Raw genomic sequence first — 14145 nt, 5'->3', positions numbered from 1 at the left:
CGGCCTTAGCTACATCTTCAGTAATCTTCGGTAATAATGATTTAACAAACCATTCAGCTAAGATTTGGTCTGGGATAAAAACTTTCACCAACCTTCTTCGACGTCTCCACTCATGAATGTGATCAGAAATATACGTGGACGTCGATTGTTTTAGTGAAGTTAATAATTTCGTGCCGTTATCGTATCTGACCGGCAACTGAAAGTGAGTTAGGAACGAGGTAGCTAACTGGCTAAAATTGTAAAAAGAGGCCCGTGGTAACTCAATGTACCACTTGGCCGCGAGACCAATGAGTGTACGCTGGAAAAGACGTAAGCGGATCGAATCATCCGAGATAGAATTTGAAGCACACCAGAGGTGGTAAGTCATCACGTGATTGGACGGATCCTCTCCAGACTTACCTTCGAACTTGGGTATATCGCTGGGCAACTTATTTGGCATTGGCGGCCAGAATGGAAGATATTGAATTGGATCGTTCGTTAGGCGCGTCAAGTCTGGTAAATCCAAAGTTGCGATAAATGGTAACTGCCGGTTAGGATCTCTAAAACTCTGGGTCACAATACCGGCCCCAGGAGGAGGATATCCAGGATAACTAGGAACAGGAGTCGCATTTGGGATATTATATCCTCCTGGAAAACCAGGATTAACCGGACCGTACTGGGGTTGCTGAGGTTGTTGATAAGTATACCCAGGATACGGTTGATACTGGTAAACCGGTTGTTGGACAGCAGGCCCGTATTGGTACTGTCCCTGGTTCTGTTGATACGTATACTGTGGTTGAGTTGTTACAACAGTACTTAAACCAGGCTTCCCTATAGGCATCTGGACCGTGGTTTGAACCGTGGATCCAGACAACGGTACAGATGTCTGAGGGGTGGTTGCAGAGACAGTAGAAACCAGAGCTGTCGATACTCCAGAAGTAAGTGCGGTAGATGAGGCGGTAGTTGCAGCAGCCGTTTGAGATGGAGTACTAGGTGCAATTGGCGGCTGAGTAACTACCGAAGTTACAGAAGTTTGAACACTTGACTGGACAGGTTGTGGTTGCTGGGGTGGACCAGAAACTACGGGTTGTCCAGCTTGAGGTACCAACTGTATACTTGGCTGCAACACCTGTTGACCCTGTGACGGATCCCACACTAACATTCCAGGGTATTGACCCGTAACAGGTTGAGAATACTAAGATCCGTAGCCGGATTGAGGGTAGGATTGATAATTGTAAGGTGCAGTTCCCATACCTTGACCGTATGATTGAGCTTGAGGTGGTTGATAACCTTGACCTGAGTATTGACCTTGAGGTTGATAACCTTGAGGTAAATACGGGTACTGGGGTTGACCTTGACCTTGAGGTTGGTACCCTTGAGGTTGATACCCTTGGGGTTGATACCCTTGGGGTTGCCATCCTTGAGGTTGCCATCCTTGAGGTTGATATTGATACTGAGGTGGACCCTGGAGTACATATTGAGGCTGGGGTTGGCCTTGAGGCATGTATTGCACCATAGGTGTATACTGACCTTGAGGTTGCCCCCCAGACCCAGTTTGTGTACCTTGAGGTTGCCCCCCAGGCGTTAATTGAGGCTGCCCCCCAGGCGGAAATTGACCACCTTGAGGTTGGGAAGCGGGAACTGAACCTGACATCATGTAAATGTCTCCTACACCCAATGGTACATTACCACTGTTTCCAGTTAATAACCCATGATCAATAGGTTGAGGATATGCCCCCGCAAAGGTACCAGAAAGTGACTGATACCCAGGGGGGACTGAAGGACCGCCATGAATAAAAGATTCAGGACTTTGAGAAAACACGGACGGCGGACCAGCCATATTTACAGGAGTGTGAATACCTCTAGGTGGAAAAGGAGTACGAGGTGTAGAAAAACCTAGCCCAAAGTTGTCTAAATGATTAGTTAGCGCAAGATACCAAGTAGTACTTCTAGGAGGGCTGTAAAAGATAGATTCACGCTCCCTTAGATCAAGGGTAAGTTGATCTTCATGATTAAAGACGCCTATTTCTTCCTCTGGAGCAAGTTCTTCGATAGCAATCAAACCAGTAGGAAGATTTTCGGTGATAATTCTTTCAATTCTCGGTGAATCAGGAACACTAGAAGTCGGAGTAACAGGTTCAGATATTTCTGGTTCTTCGCCTGTATCACTAGCAGACGAAAAACTACCAACAAGCTCAGAAACTGTAACAGCTTCGGGATTATAACCTGTCTCTAAGCCTTGGTAATCTGAATGGACCACCAAGGAAGATTCTCCTTCTTCAGGTGAACCTACTCTACTGCCACTAGGAGGAGTTACAAGGACCTTCAACCCTTCGAGATGACTGAATTCGTCTCGAGGAGGTTCACCCCTAAGTCTACGGGATCTTCTCAACAATTCGGCCACAGAAACAACTTCAGGAGACTGGCCCCGAAGTCTACGGGACTGTCTCAGTAATTTCGCCACAGCTAAAAATCTTTTAACTACTACACACGAAAACAAAATAAAAATTTCAAATCAAACCACCTAAAGTCTCTAAAGAACCAAACAAATTTGAAGCACTCGCCTAAAGAATCTAGGGCGTCAAACCAAACACAAACAGTAGCCTTCCAGACCGAAAGCGCTAGTTGGTGATGAAACCCAACATCGCCGGATTCAGTACAGAAGTGGCGGGTGGAACAGTTACCCCGGCAACCTGCTTAATGAATAGACTGGACCAAGTTCCTCCACTTTAACCGTCTCGAGTGAAGTGAACCCCCCAGAAAATCCAAGTGAGTCTAGCCGACGTCTGCTCCAGGTACAGTGGGATCTTCCCTCCACCGTCACCTCGGTAGAATCCTAAAGATAATGGTCACTAAGGTTACCAACCGCAACAAATGCACCTGGGGGAACAGTCTAAACTCCGACAGCACGCAAGGGCAGAGTATCAAGCTCAATCCCCTTGCCGTTTCCTTGAGAACAATCCAAGGTTTACCGACAAGTGACCCCTGGCTCCTCGACAATGGTTAATCCGAGGTTTACCATTTGTAATACGTGCGTGTCTGGCGTCGTTCCCAACGAGGGAGGATTGATCCCCTCACTGGTTCGGACACGAGCTCATGCTTCTCCTTTAAGAGGAGCTTTCCCAGAGTACAAGTGAGACAATTGGATTTATTCTATCACAAGATAAGCTACTTGTTTGGTTTTGTTGTCTTGGATAGTTAATTACTCACCTACTCCAAGACACTAGCCTGATCTAAATTGGTGTTTCAGAGCCCTAGTAAATAAAAATTACTACGTCGATTTTACTTTAAGCGTTAATTTTATGGTTTTTCTTTAAAGACAAAAGGTAGTGGAAGTGAAACCAATGGTGTGTAGACTCGACTCAAACCACTACAAAGATGCACCTAAGATGATTTACGCTACTTTCCTTTTTCAATGAAATTCTTAACTAAGAGAGTTGAGAGAATGCAAATTTTAGAGAAAACAACTTCCTTAGAAAAGACAATCAAAGAAACAATTCTCTTTTTCTTTTTAAGCATACAAACATGACCACTCTTTACGTGCACGAAAAACTCTTTTTCTTTCAAAACTTTTCAAAGCTACTTGAAACAAAACTTTTCAAAGGAGATGTTTTTGTATTTTCTCTTTTTAATAAAGCATATAAACCTATCTTAACAAAAAACAATCTCAAAAGCTACAAAAACTATGAAAACTTGACTCATAAGTAAATCAAAAGGGAAATTACTCTAAGCAAACCTAACAAGGCAAAAGCTCACAAAGATGATTCTAGGTTGTTTTACTTGATCAAAATCAAATCAAGGACTAGCTAATGCAGAATCAAAAGACTAGTCAAAACAAAACTCAAATCTTTTTGTTCTTTTTGTAAAATGGAATTCAAGACTTAATCAACAAGCACTTCGAAATTTGCCCAAAGAAACAACTCAATGGTAAGTTGCTCTCACGGGTAGACTTTATGACAGGTCTGACTTCTTAGAATGCTGACAAAACCAGAGAGATCTAAGGCTTGACAACTTCTACCGCCAAAGTCACTACAAGACCTACTCAAAATCAAACCCTAGGGCTTACACTTCGATGAAATCCACTAAAACACTCAATGCTATCGAAACAAGTTCAGGTGAAGATCTTTGACAAGGGACTAATGAATCTGGGCAGTAAACACTAAGAAAAAAACAAAATCTAAGAGCAAAAAATGGAATTTTCTCAAATTTTAGCAGGGGACGCAGGCAACCCGTTAGCACAGCTGCAGGCCCGCTCTGTGCACACAGCAAAAGTGCGTCCAGGGACGCACTGTGCAACACTCAGAGGGTGCGTCCTACTGAAAAACTCAAGAAAAACCAAAATGAAACTAATCCTAAGCTAACCCACCCACAGACAAAGTCACAGAGCCAAAACCAGAAAAATAAACCAATTTTCTCAAAGCAAAGTTCACACAAAGGAAAAGACTTTTCTCATCAATGGAATCCCCAGTATGGTTGCCAATTTGTCACATGGAATCAGTCAATAGTGCGGACACAACCGACCTTCCTAGAAGTCTAAGACATTCTAATGACAAACAAAACAAACTAGAGCTATCCTTCTCTAAACATGCATTATAATATGAGAAATCAAGTGTTTTGTTCTTACCTTTGTCCAAACGCTGTTGTAGAAGTCCAAGCTTTGTTGATCTGGATGAGCTCCTCCTTTTCTCCAAAACTTGCAATCACCAACAGTCAAACCATTAAATAGCACCTGATTATAACATAAAACAAAGCATATTCAACACATAGACCAAGGAGTACATGAAATAACTCATAAACAACAAGTTATTGAGAAGAATGGACTAATTTGCATTAAAGGTAATCAAAAGGAACCATTACAACCTGAGCCTTGGTGTTGTGCAAGCTCCTTCCAGGGTCCACAAGAGTCTTCCTCTACTTTGACAAAGCTCACCCTATTTCCAAATAGAACAAGCAAAGATGGCAATCTCTCCTCACAAGCTTCTAAATGGGAGTCCTAATTCCTGCAGCATTTACCCTTAGAAATGTATAGCTTTCAACCTCTCCTCCTTCTGGCCCAATGCCTGTATTTATAGTGCTCAAGAGGAAGTTAATCAGGTCCACCATCAATGGGATAATCCCCTCTTTGGATGGGATAGCTCCCCTATTGATGGGATAAGTTCCTCTTTGGTAGGAGTGCATGAACCATCTGGAGGCGCTCAATACACGTCGAACAACCTTCTAGAATGCTCTAGAAATAACCACAAGTGACTTTTTAAAGATGAAACTTGCGCATTTTAACCTTTTCAGGGGGACGCACCTGCACCTTTACATACAGAGCGTCCAAAGACGCAGCTTTTGTGAACCTTGGGTGCGTCCCCGCAGGTAAGGTTGAGAGAACCTGCGTCCCCAGAGATAAATACATTTAGAAAGACTTTCTCTCTTTTTTGGAGTTTGACATGGAGAGCAGAGGCATAAGACTTGCCTAAGAGGGTAGTATGACTGTTGATAGAGTCATCCTAACTGTAAATTGTCATGGTGACATTTTTAGTGTAACAAGGCTAATTCCAAAACTTTTCAAAATGGATTAAGCTATGGGTTTCTAAAAGGAATGTAAGACTCATGAAACATGGAAAAAAGATGTTAAACTTTATTTGGATATGAAAAATTAAACCTTTGAGACTCCTAACCTATCATCTATGCATTAAAACATAGGGTGACTTGACACATATCTAAGACCATGACTAGGAACAATGTAAACCCTTCTTTTGGTGATAACAGTGGCTCCACTTGGGATAGTGTACCCCTGTGGCACATTAAGAACTCATAGATCCAGTGCTATTCATTTTTTGGGAAAACAAAAATACTTTTATTTGACTTGACAAGCATCTTCTTTAAACTCTTGGGCCTTCAAGTCTGGCTTAAGCTATTTATTTCAGCTTGTCCTTATTAGCAATAAAAACTGACAAAGATGGAATATATACAATGTCATGAGTGGTTGATGAAAATTCAGCAAGTATAATGCTTTAGGAACCTACCATTGGCAGGCCCTCCAGCATATGATCCTCCATCAATTTCCTGCAATATATAAGTGTTGTTCCCATGAAAACTAGCAATCTTAAAAGGACCCTTCCATAAATTCTCAAACTTACCATGCTTGACCTCTTCCTCAATTTTGGCCTCCCATTTCAGTACTTTGTCTTGTATTTGGAAACTGTCTTCTTTAATATTCCTGTCAAATCTATTTTTAATTCTGTTTTGAGCATGCTGATGGTTGTCATAGACTTCATTCCTCTTTTCCTGCAAATCTATCAACTGGTTTATCCTTCTCTGTATGGCATTTGGTTCTGTTGAAAATGCAACAAGATGATGGAGCTTAGTGGAAAGGAGTCACCTTCATTAAGTGGGCCCGCAGGCTATTTTTTGCGCAAAGTCTATTTTTAGACATATGGATCATGGTCTATGAGTGTAGGATGCTATGAGTGTTGTATGCTTTCCCTGAGTTACATATTGTGTTAATGTGCGCATGCGATTGATGTTTCATTGTTTTTAATTCTGCAAAATTGATGATCAATGTAGAGGAGGTTATGTATTATGCATGCATTCCGCAATAGTGTATAATTAGGATAATCTCTGTGAATAAGTGTCATATTATTCAAAATTTATACATGGTATAGGAGCAGAGTTGATCATTAGAACTATTATTCAGAAAGTGTTTACATTTTATTTCTTCAAGCAGAGTCTGTAATCGGGCCAGGTAGCCTCTAGATTCATCCTTCTTTTGGAAGGTGAGATATCCAATAAAAACCCATACATTCAATCTCTTTATGAGAAATACTTTGTTCTCACGAATTTTCGATCAGAAGCGGTTGAATTTTGAGCTGGTGGAATTCGAATTTGCAACAATGTTTTCTTGGTGTCAAAGTTGAAATGTCTTTCAACAGATTGTGATTGGAGTTGCTCTTGAAGGCAGCTCAAATTATATTGCATGGAAAGACAGGATGGAGGCGGTGTTAGATGACAATGGGTTGAACGAGTTCATAGAGGCTGAGGTCCCAAAGCCTACTGATGCTACTCACGTTGAGTTTTTACAAAAGAAGACATCAAAGTGTCGAAGGATTTTGTTGGAGGGCATGAAGGATCACATTGTATCTAGCCTGCATGGAAAGGATTCTCCATACTTCATGTGGAAAGCATTGACAGATCTATTCCAAAGCAAGAGCGACTAGAGGAAGTTGGCACTCAAGGATAAACTCAGAAACATTAAGTGTGAGAATGGAGACAGTATGCCCAGGTATCTCACGAAGTTCACCCAATGCCGGGATGAGCTGGGAAGTGTGGAGGTGACTGTCAATGATGAGGACTTGGTGACCTTGGCTCTCCTTGGTCTTCCGAAGAGTTTGCATTCCTATCAGGACTCTATCAATGGTTGGGAGAAATTGCCAAGATGGGAGAGACTTTGGTCAGATCTTGTGCAAGAGGAGATCAGGCGGAATACCAGGGACAGATCTTCATCAAAGGCATCTGACGAAGAAAATTGTGCTTTGGCTACGAGAGAAAAGAAGGGGAAGGAGAAGGGTTCTCTTTTCGAATCTAGTTCTTCCAATGATGGGAAGAAGGTTGAAAAATCGAAAGTGTGATGCTTTCGATGTCATGAGGTGGGCCATTATGCTGAAAATTGTCCATGGAGCAAATCCAAGAAGGGATCTGAAGGTGAGGCACTTGCTTCACAGTTTGATTTTGATTTCACACTCTTCGCATGCATGGTTTCATCCATGGTGGGAAGTGGTTGGTTTCTTGATAGTGGAGCTTCTTTCCACATGACCGGTGACAAGCGTTTGTTCAGTACTTTGGAGGAGAAAGATCTCCAGATACTCATAGCGATGGGTAATGATGAGAAGTATAGTGTCTCAGGTGTAGGCACGGTTATTTTTCAGAGGGAGCATGGAGTTCGCCTTACCTTGAACGATGTCAAGTATGTACCAAGACTGAAGAGAAACTTGGTGTCGATCACGATGCTGGAAGGTAGAGGTTGTGATGTAGTCTTCAGTAAGGGAAAGGTTTTCCTTAGACACATCATCAGTAGACAGGTGAAGCAGATTGGTTCATGAGTCAAGAACCTATATGTTCTTGAGGTTCAAGATGCATGCAAAGCCTTGAGCAGCAAGGCAACTGATGGAGACTTGGTCGTTGAGAGGGAGCGAATATTACCTCTCAACATGCAGAGCCATAAGAAGTCTCAGACGATTGTGGAGGAGCCACGATTGGTGCAGCAACTTAATGAAGTTGTGGAGTAGCCACAACAAGGGAAGATGAGAGGAGATCGAGTAGAGACATCTACTCATGCAGAGACCTCCAGTAGGGGGAAACTTCGGGCCAGGTGGGCTGAGAGATCGCATGTAGCCATACCTCCAGGTGGGAGGTGGGGTGATGTGGATTGATCGTCCCAAGGAGGAGGGGCAGGATCCTTAAGGTACCCAACCTCTTAGATGAGACCTTGCTACCTCGATGTGGAGTAGCAGGAACTGACTGATAGGTTAGAGACAGATGCGGATGGAGCAGCAGAGACAGCGACAATGTAGGGAATCCCAGGACAGCGCATAGCTAGCAGGCTGCAGCAATGCTAGAGGCACAAGTGTTTTGCACAATTCTAGGTGGCACAGAGAAGTGTGCAATGGTGCGAGATGCATGGAGATGTTGCAGTAGCGCAGATGTCAAAGAGGGAGCAATTTTTAGCAGTAGGTAGAGCTTCAGCAACAGAGTATGTTCCTAGCCCAATGGAGTGGTCAGTTGGGAGCATTTTTGTTCCAAGTGTTGTTGGAGCAAGTAGACTGAGCAAATGTGTTGCATGCAAAACATTCCAGAGTTGTAGGATAGGGATTGTATATAATCCATATCTTGTTGAGAGGGAGCGTTGAAAATGCAACAAGATGGTGGAGCTTAGTGGAAAGGAGTCGCCTTCACTAAGTGGGCCCACAGGTTATTTTTGGCGCAAAGTCTATTTTTAGACTATGTCTAATTTTAGACATATCGATCATGGTCTAAGAGTGCAGGATGCTATTTGTGGATGATTGGTCATGTTGGTAAAAAATAGATGGACTTCTATTTTTAGACATATGGGCAGAGTCTATTTTTAGACTGCCATGCTAAAAATAGAACAGTCGAATATTATTAGCTCTTAATAATATTTGGACTATAAACATTATCTTATCCTCTTGGAGCACTTCATTTCGAGCTACGGATGTGGCACATGCAACTGTCAGAAGGAAATATGCTTTTCTTATGGGTCAGTTGAGCTATTGCATGATGGACTTCAGTTAGAACTCAAGTGATTGAGTTTGGTGGAGTTTATTGAGGAGTTGATGGAGTTGTGTTCAGTTTGACTTAGTTGAACTAGTTGTATTTAGTCTAACTGCAGAATACACTAGTGATGAGTGATGTGAATTAATTATTAATTAATTCACTAATTATTAACTCATAAATCAACTAAAGAATACATCAGTTAACTCAGTGCATGGACAGTTCAGTGGAGACAAGTGTTAGAGGTGAGTGAAAGGGCAAGACAACTATCAGTTGTGACTATAGTTGTGCATGAGATTTGCACAATCAATGGATTGAGTATTGCCAATGAGGATTGCGTGGTTCATCCAAGGGAAATATGAGTTTGGATCAGCCATTCTCATCTATTCTCATGAAGGATTGCGCAGTGGAGGCAGGCAATCAGTGGAGGAGATTTGAACCTGTGATTGATTCAGATCTGAGCTAGTTTGTGTGTAACAGGTGGAGATAGTACTGAGTACTTGCGAGGAGTATTATACTATGTATTGTTACATGTTCTCAATCAATATAATATACATATAGTGTCGGGTTTTCAGCTGTATGCTTTCCCCAGGTTACATATTGTGTTAATGTGCGCATGCAATTGATGTTTCATTGTTTTTAATTCCACAAAATTGATTATCAACGTAGAGGAGGTTATGTATTATGCATTCATTCCGCAATAGTGTATAATCATGATAATCTCTGTGAATAAGTGTCATATTATTCAAAATTTCTATAGGTTCTTCTTCAAGTCCTTGAATTAGTTTCATGAACGGTACCCCCAGTGATGTCGAAAAAACAGCTTCAACACCATAAACTAATTCATATGTGAAGTCACAATTGATCTCTTTGTACATATCCTGTCAGCCCATAAGGCATACTTCAGCTTTAAGTGCCGAGATTTCTTGTTCCCCTGTAATAACGTTTTGATGATTCTTACAAAACTCTTGTTTGATGATTCAACAAGACCATTTCCTTGTGGATAGTATGTTGTAGAGTGCCCAAGAGTGATGTGATATTGATGACAAAAATTAATCATTTTCTTAGACTTGAAAGCTTGAGCATTATCTGTTATAATCTTCATGGGGCAACCAAATCGAGACAATATATTATTCTCTAGAAGATAAATAATTACAGAATCATTAGCTTGCCTTGTTGGGATTGCCTCTATCCATTTGGTGAAGTAGTCTATTGCTGTGAGAATCCAGCGATGTTGTCCTGATGATGATGGATGCATTTCTCCAATAAAGTCTAACCCCCACTAATGGAAAGGTGCTTCCACATAGATAGGAACCAAAGGTAGAGGTACAAATTTTCTTCTTCCTTCAAAAATTTGGCATTCATGACATGCAAAAAAACTTTTTTAAATGTCTTTAAACATTGTCTGCCAAAAATATCCCGCCCTTAGAATCTTATTTTCTGTAGCCCTCCAATAATGGTTTCCTCCACAATCACCTTTATGGAATTGTTCAATGACCTTTTCAACCTCTTCTTCAAGTAAACAATTCAGCAAAATTCCTCCTGTATATTTCCAAAATAGATTTCTGTCAAATATGAAATATCTCAAAGATTTTAGCTTAACAAACCTTGCTTTGGATTTTTTTAGATCAGTGGGAGCTTTGTGATGTTGTAAAACAAATACCACCTCTTTGTACCAATCTGAAACAAGATATTTCTAATCAATTGGAACCAATTCTTCCTCACCAGTAGAAATTTCTGATATTTCTGCATTCAGATTTATGTCAAGACAATCCAAGTTTGATTGAGTCATTAACTTTTTCAACCCTTGTCCATTCACCAATTTGGTTGGTTTGATGTATATATCATATTCTAGCAATTTTTTGATCCATTTTCCCCTTTTGCAATTAGGATCTGCCTGAGTTAGAATATCTTTCACCACGGTACTTGGAACATATGCCACAATGTGAGAATGCAAAATGTAAATTCTGAAGTCTTTAATTGCTTTTACCAAAGCATAAGCTTGTTTTTCTAGAATATTATACTTCAGCTCAGAATTGGCTAATGTCCTACTAAAGAAAGAGATAGGCTGTTTAGTACCTTGCTTTCCCTTTTCAAGCAAAACTCCAGTAATTGTATTTTCAAAAGCAAATGTAAAAACCATAAATTCTTTTTGAGAAATTTGGACTGATGAGTACCGGTGCTTGTGTGAGTGCCTTCTTAATTTTCTCAAAATAATTCTTTGCCTCAACTTTCTTTAACATCAACTCCTTTCTTTAACATCCTTGTGATATCTTTTGAAAATCTCAGCAAAGTTAGGACTGAAGCACCTAACAAAATTCACTTTCCCAAGAAATGATTGAATTTATTTCCTACTTATTGGCAAATCTACCTTTTGAATGGCATTAACTCTATTAGGATCAATACTAGTTCCATCTTCAGAAATAATATGACCAAGTAATTTGCCTGTAGTTAAAGCAAAGATGCTTTTATTAGGATTAAGATAGATAACAAACCTTCTACATTTCAGTAGAATTTTTTCTAGGTGCTTCAGGTGATCTTCTTCTTTCTTTGAAAAGACTGTTATGTCATCAAGATAAACAACCACTGCCTTATCCTTTTCTTCAGAAAAAGAAATGTCCATTTCTCTTTGAAAAGTAGCTCCCTCATTCATGAGACCAAAAGACATCTTGGCATACATGAATGTGCCCCATGGTGTTGCGAAGGTTGTTTTCTCCTGATCATCCGGATGCACAAGAATCTGATTGTACCCTGAGAAGCCATCAAGCATAGACATTCTTTGTGAACCAAAAATATTTTTCAAAATTGAATCCACCTTGGGAAGAGGATAGTTGTCCTTTAATGAAGGCTTATTCAAATTCCTGAATTCAATACAAATTATGATTTTTCCACTCTTCTTTCTAACTGGAACCAAATTTTCAAGCCAATTTGAGAATTTGATTGGGACAATGATTTTAGCATCAAAAAGCTTCTTACTCTCCTTTTCAATCAATGGCATCAGAAGGGGATTAATTCTTATCAACTTCTGTTTGAATGGTTTCTCATTTTCTTTAATAGGAATAGTATGTTGAATAATGGAAGGATCATACTATTTTAAGTTAGCATAACTCCAAGAAAAAACATCAATAAAACTCTTAATCATCCCAATATATTTGAATTTCATATCAACTGAAAGAAACTTTGAAATTTTGATCATTTTAGGCAAAGCCGATGTACCCACATTATAGCTTTCTACTTCCTCTTCATCAGCTTCTATCTTTGGCGATTTGAACACCTCATTCTGATAAAAAATCTTCTTAAGAGGAATAAGACCCTTTGCTATTGAATTATTCTTTAATTGCAAGACTTCAGAATTTTCTTTACACTCAACAAGCATGTCTTGCTGATCTACTTGAGTACTTTCAAATTCTTCTTTCAGCTCAATAAAATTCTTTACCTGTTGATCATCTTCAAAAACTTGCCAATTGGTGATATTATCTGGTATAGCTGGTCTATGACGATCTTCAATCTCATATTTTTCAGAAGATGAATAGGAATGACAAAAATACTTGCCGAAACAGCAAGAGAATCAGCAATGGAATTTTGGTCTCTAGTTTTGACAATGAAAGAATAGGCTTGAAAATTCTCCAACATGTCTAAAACTAGATTTTTGTATGCTCTCATTCTTACATCCTTTGTTTGATAGACACCCTCAACATGTCTAATGACCAATTCAGAATCTCCAAAAATAGAAATATTCTGAGCCTTCATTCTTATCAAAACATCTAGACCCAAAATCAAAGATTCATATTCAGCCATGTTAATTGTGCAATCAAAATTCAGTTTGTAAGAGTAAAACTTACTCTCATCACTTGGACTTGTGATCCAAACTCCTGCTCCTACCCCTTTCTTTCCTGTTGATCCATCAAAGTATAACCCACCATCCCTTCATCTCTTTGTCATTTTCTCGTTGATTTTCTGAGTGATAATTTTCTGCTTTCATTTCTTCCTGACCACTATCAACTGACTCACTCAAAAGAATGGCAGATCCAAGTTCAGTATGAATAAATAGGAAAATTCTGAGGTTTATCTTTGCTACTTACCATATAAGCCATTCTAGTCTCCCGATACAATCTCCCTTGTTCACCAAAAATAGGAATGGTGGCATAAGTAAGATCCATCTGCATTGTGCCTTTAATTTTTACTACCCATGATCTTAATAGCAACATCCCAAGCTTTGGTGGAATATCAACCACAACAGTGTCCATAAAAATTGTCTTTGTTGGGATTTGTGTTATACCAACAATAACATCTTTGATTAAACCAATACATTGGACTCTTTTTGAGACAAAAGAAAACAAATCCTTATATGGTCTTGTTAAATGCTTATATGGTCTTGTTACCTATAACCCTAACCTTTCCATAATTACTTTGGGCATGAGATTATGAGAAGCCCATGAATCAAACAAAGCATTATGTAAAGTCATATCATGAATACTAATGCTTACATAGAAAGGAGGAAGCTCTTCATTTTGATCATCTTCTAACCTTGGACCCAAATATATAGTAGGATTATATTCTTAAACATTCAAAATATCGGGAGCTCCTGGTTTTGAACTCAACATCTCAACAATCTTGCTTCTATATTGATTTACCTTGAGAATCTCACTAAAAGGGACTGATATTTTAATCTTTGAAATTTCATTCTCAAGGTTGAAAATAGAAACAAAATTTTCAGCTTCTTTGATAGGAGGAAGAAGTCTAGTGTCTTTTCTACCAAGTGGAGAATCTTTCTTACCTTCAGCAACCTTTGGGGTATCATTTTTGACTTCATCAACCTTTGAATCATCTTTCTTAGGCTGCACTTTGTTTGCAATAATCGGCACATTTCTGTTTCTAAGGTTATATTGT

The sequence above is a fragment of the Pinus tabuliformis genome, chromosome 9 (genome assembly GCF_031772625.1).
Source record: "Pinus tabuliformis cultivar Carrire ecotype Pingquan chromosome 9, CPIR1, whole genome shotgun sequence".
NCBI classification, from domain to species: Eukaryota; Viridiplantae; Streptophyta; class Pinopsida; order Pinales; family Pinaceae; genus Pinus; species Pinus tabuliformis.
The sequence above is the reverse complement of the archived record's forward strand: the minus strand, read 5'-3'. Positions refer to the sequence as shown.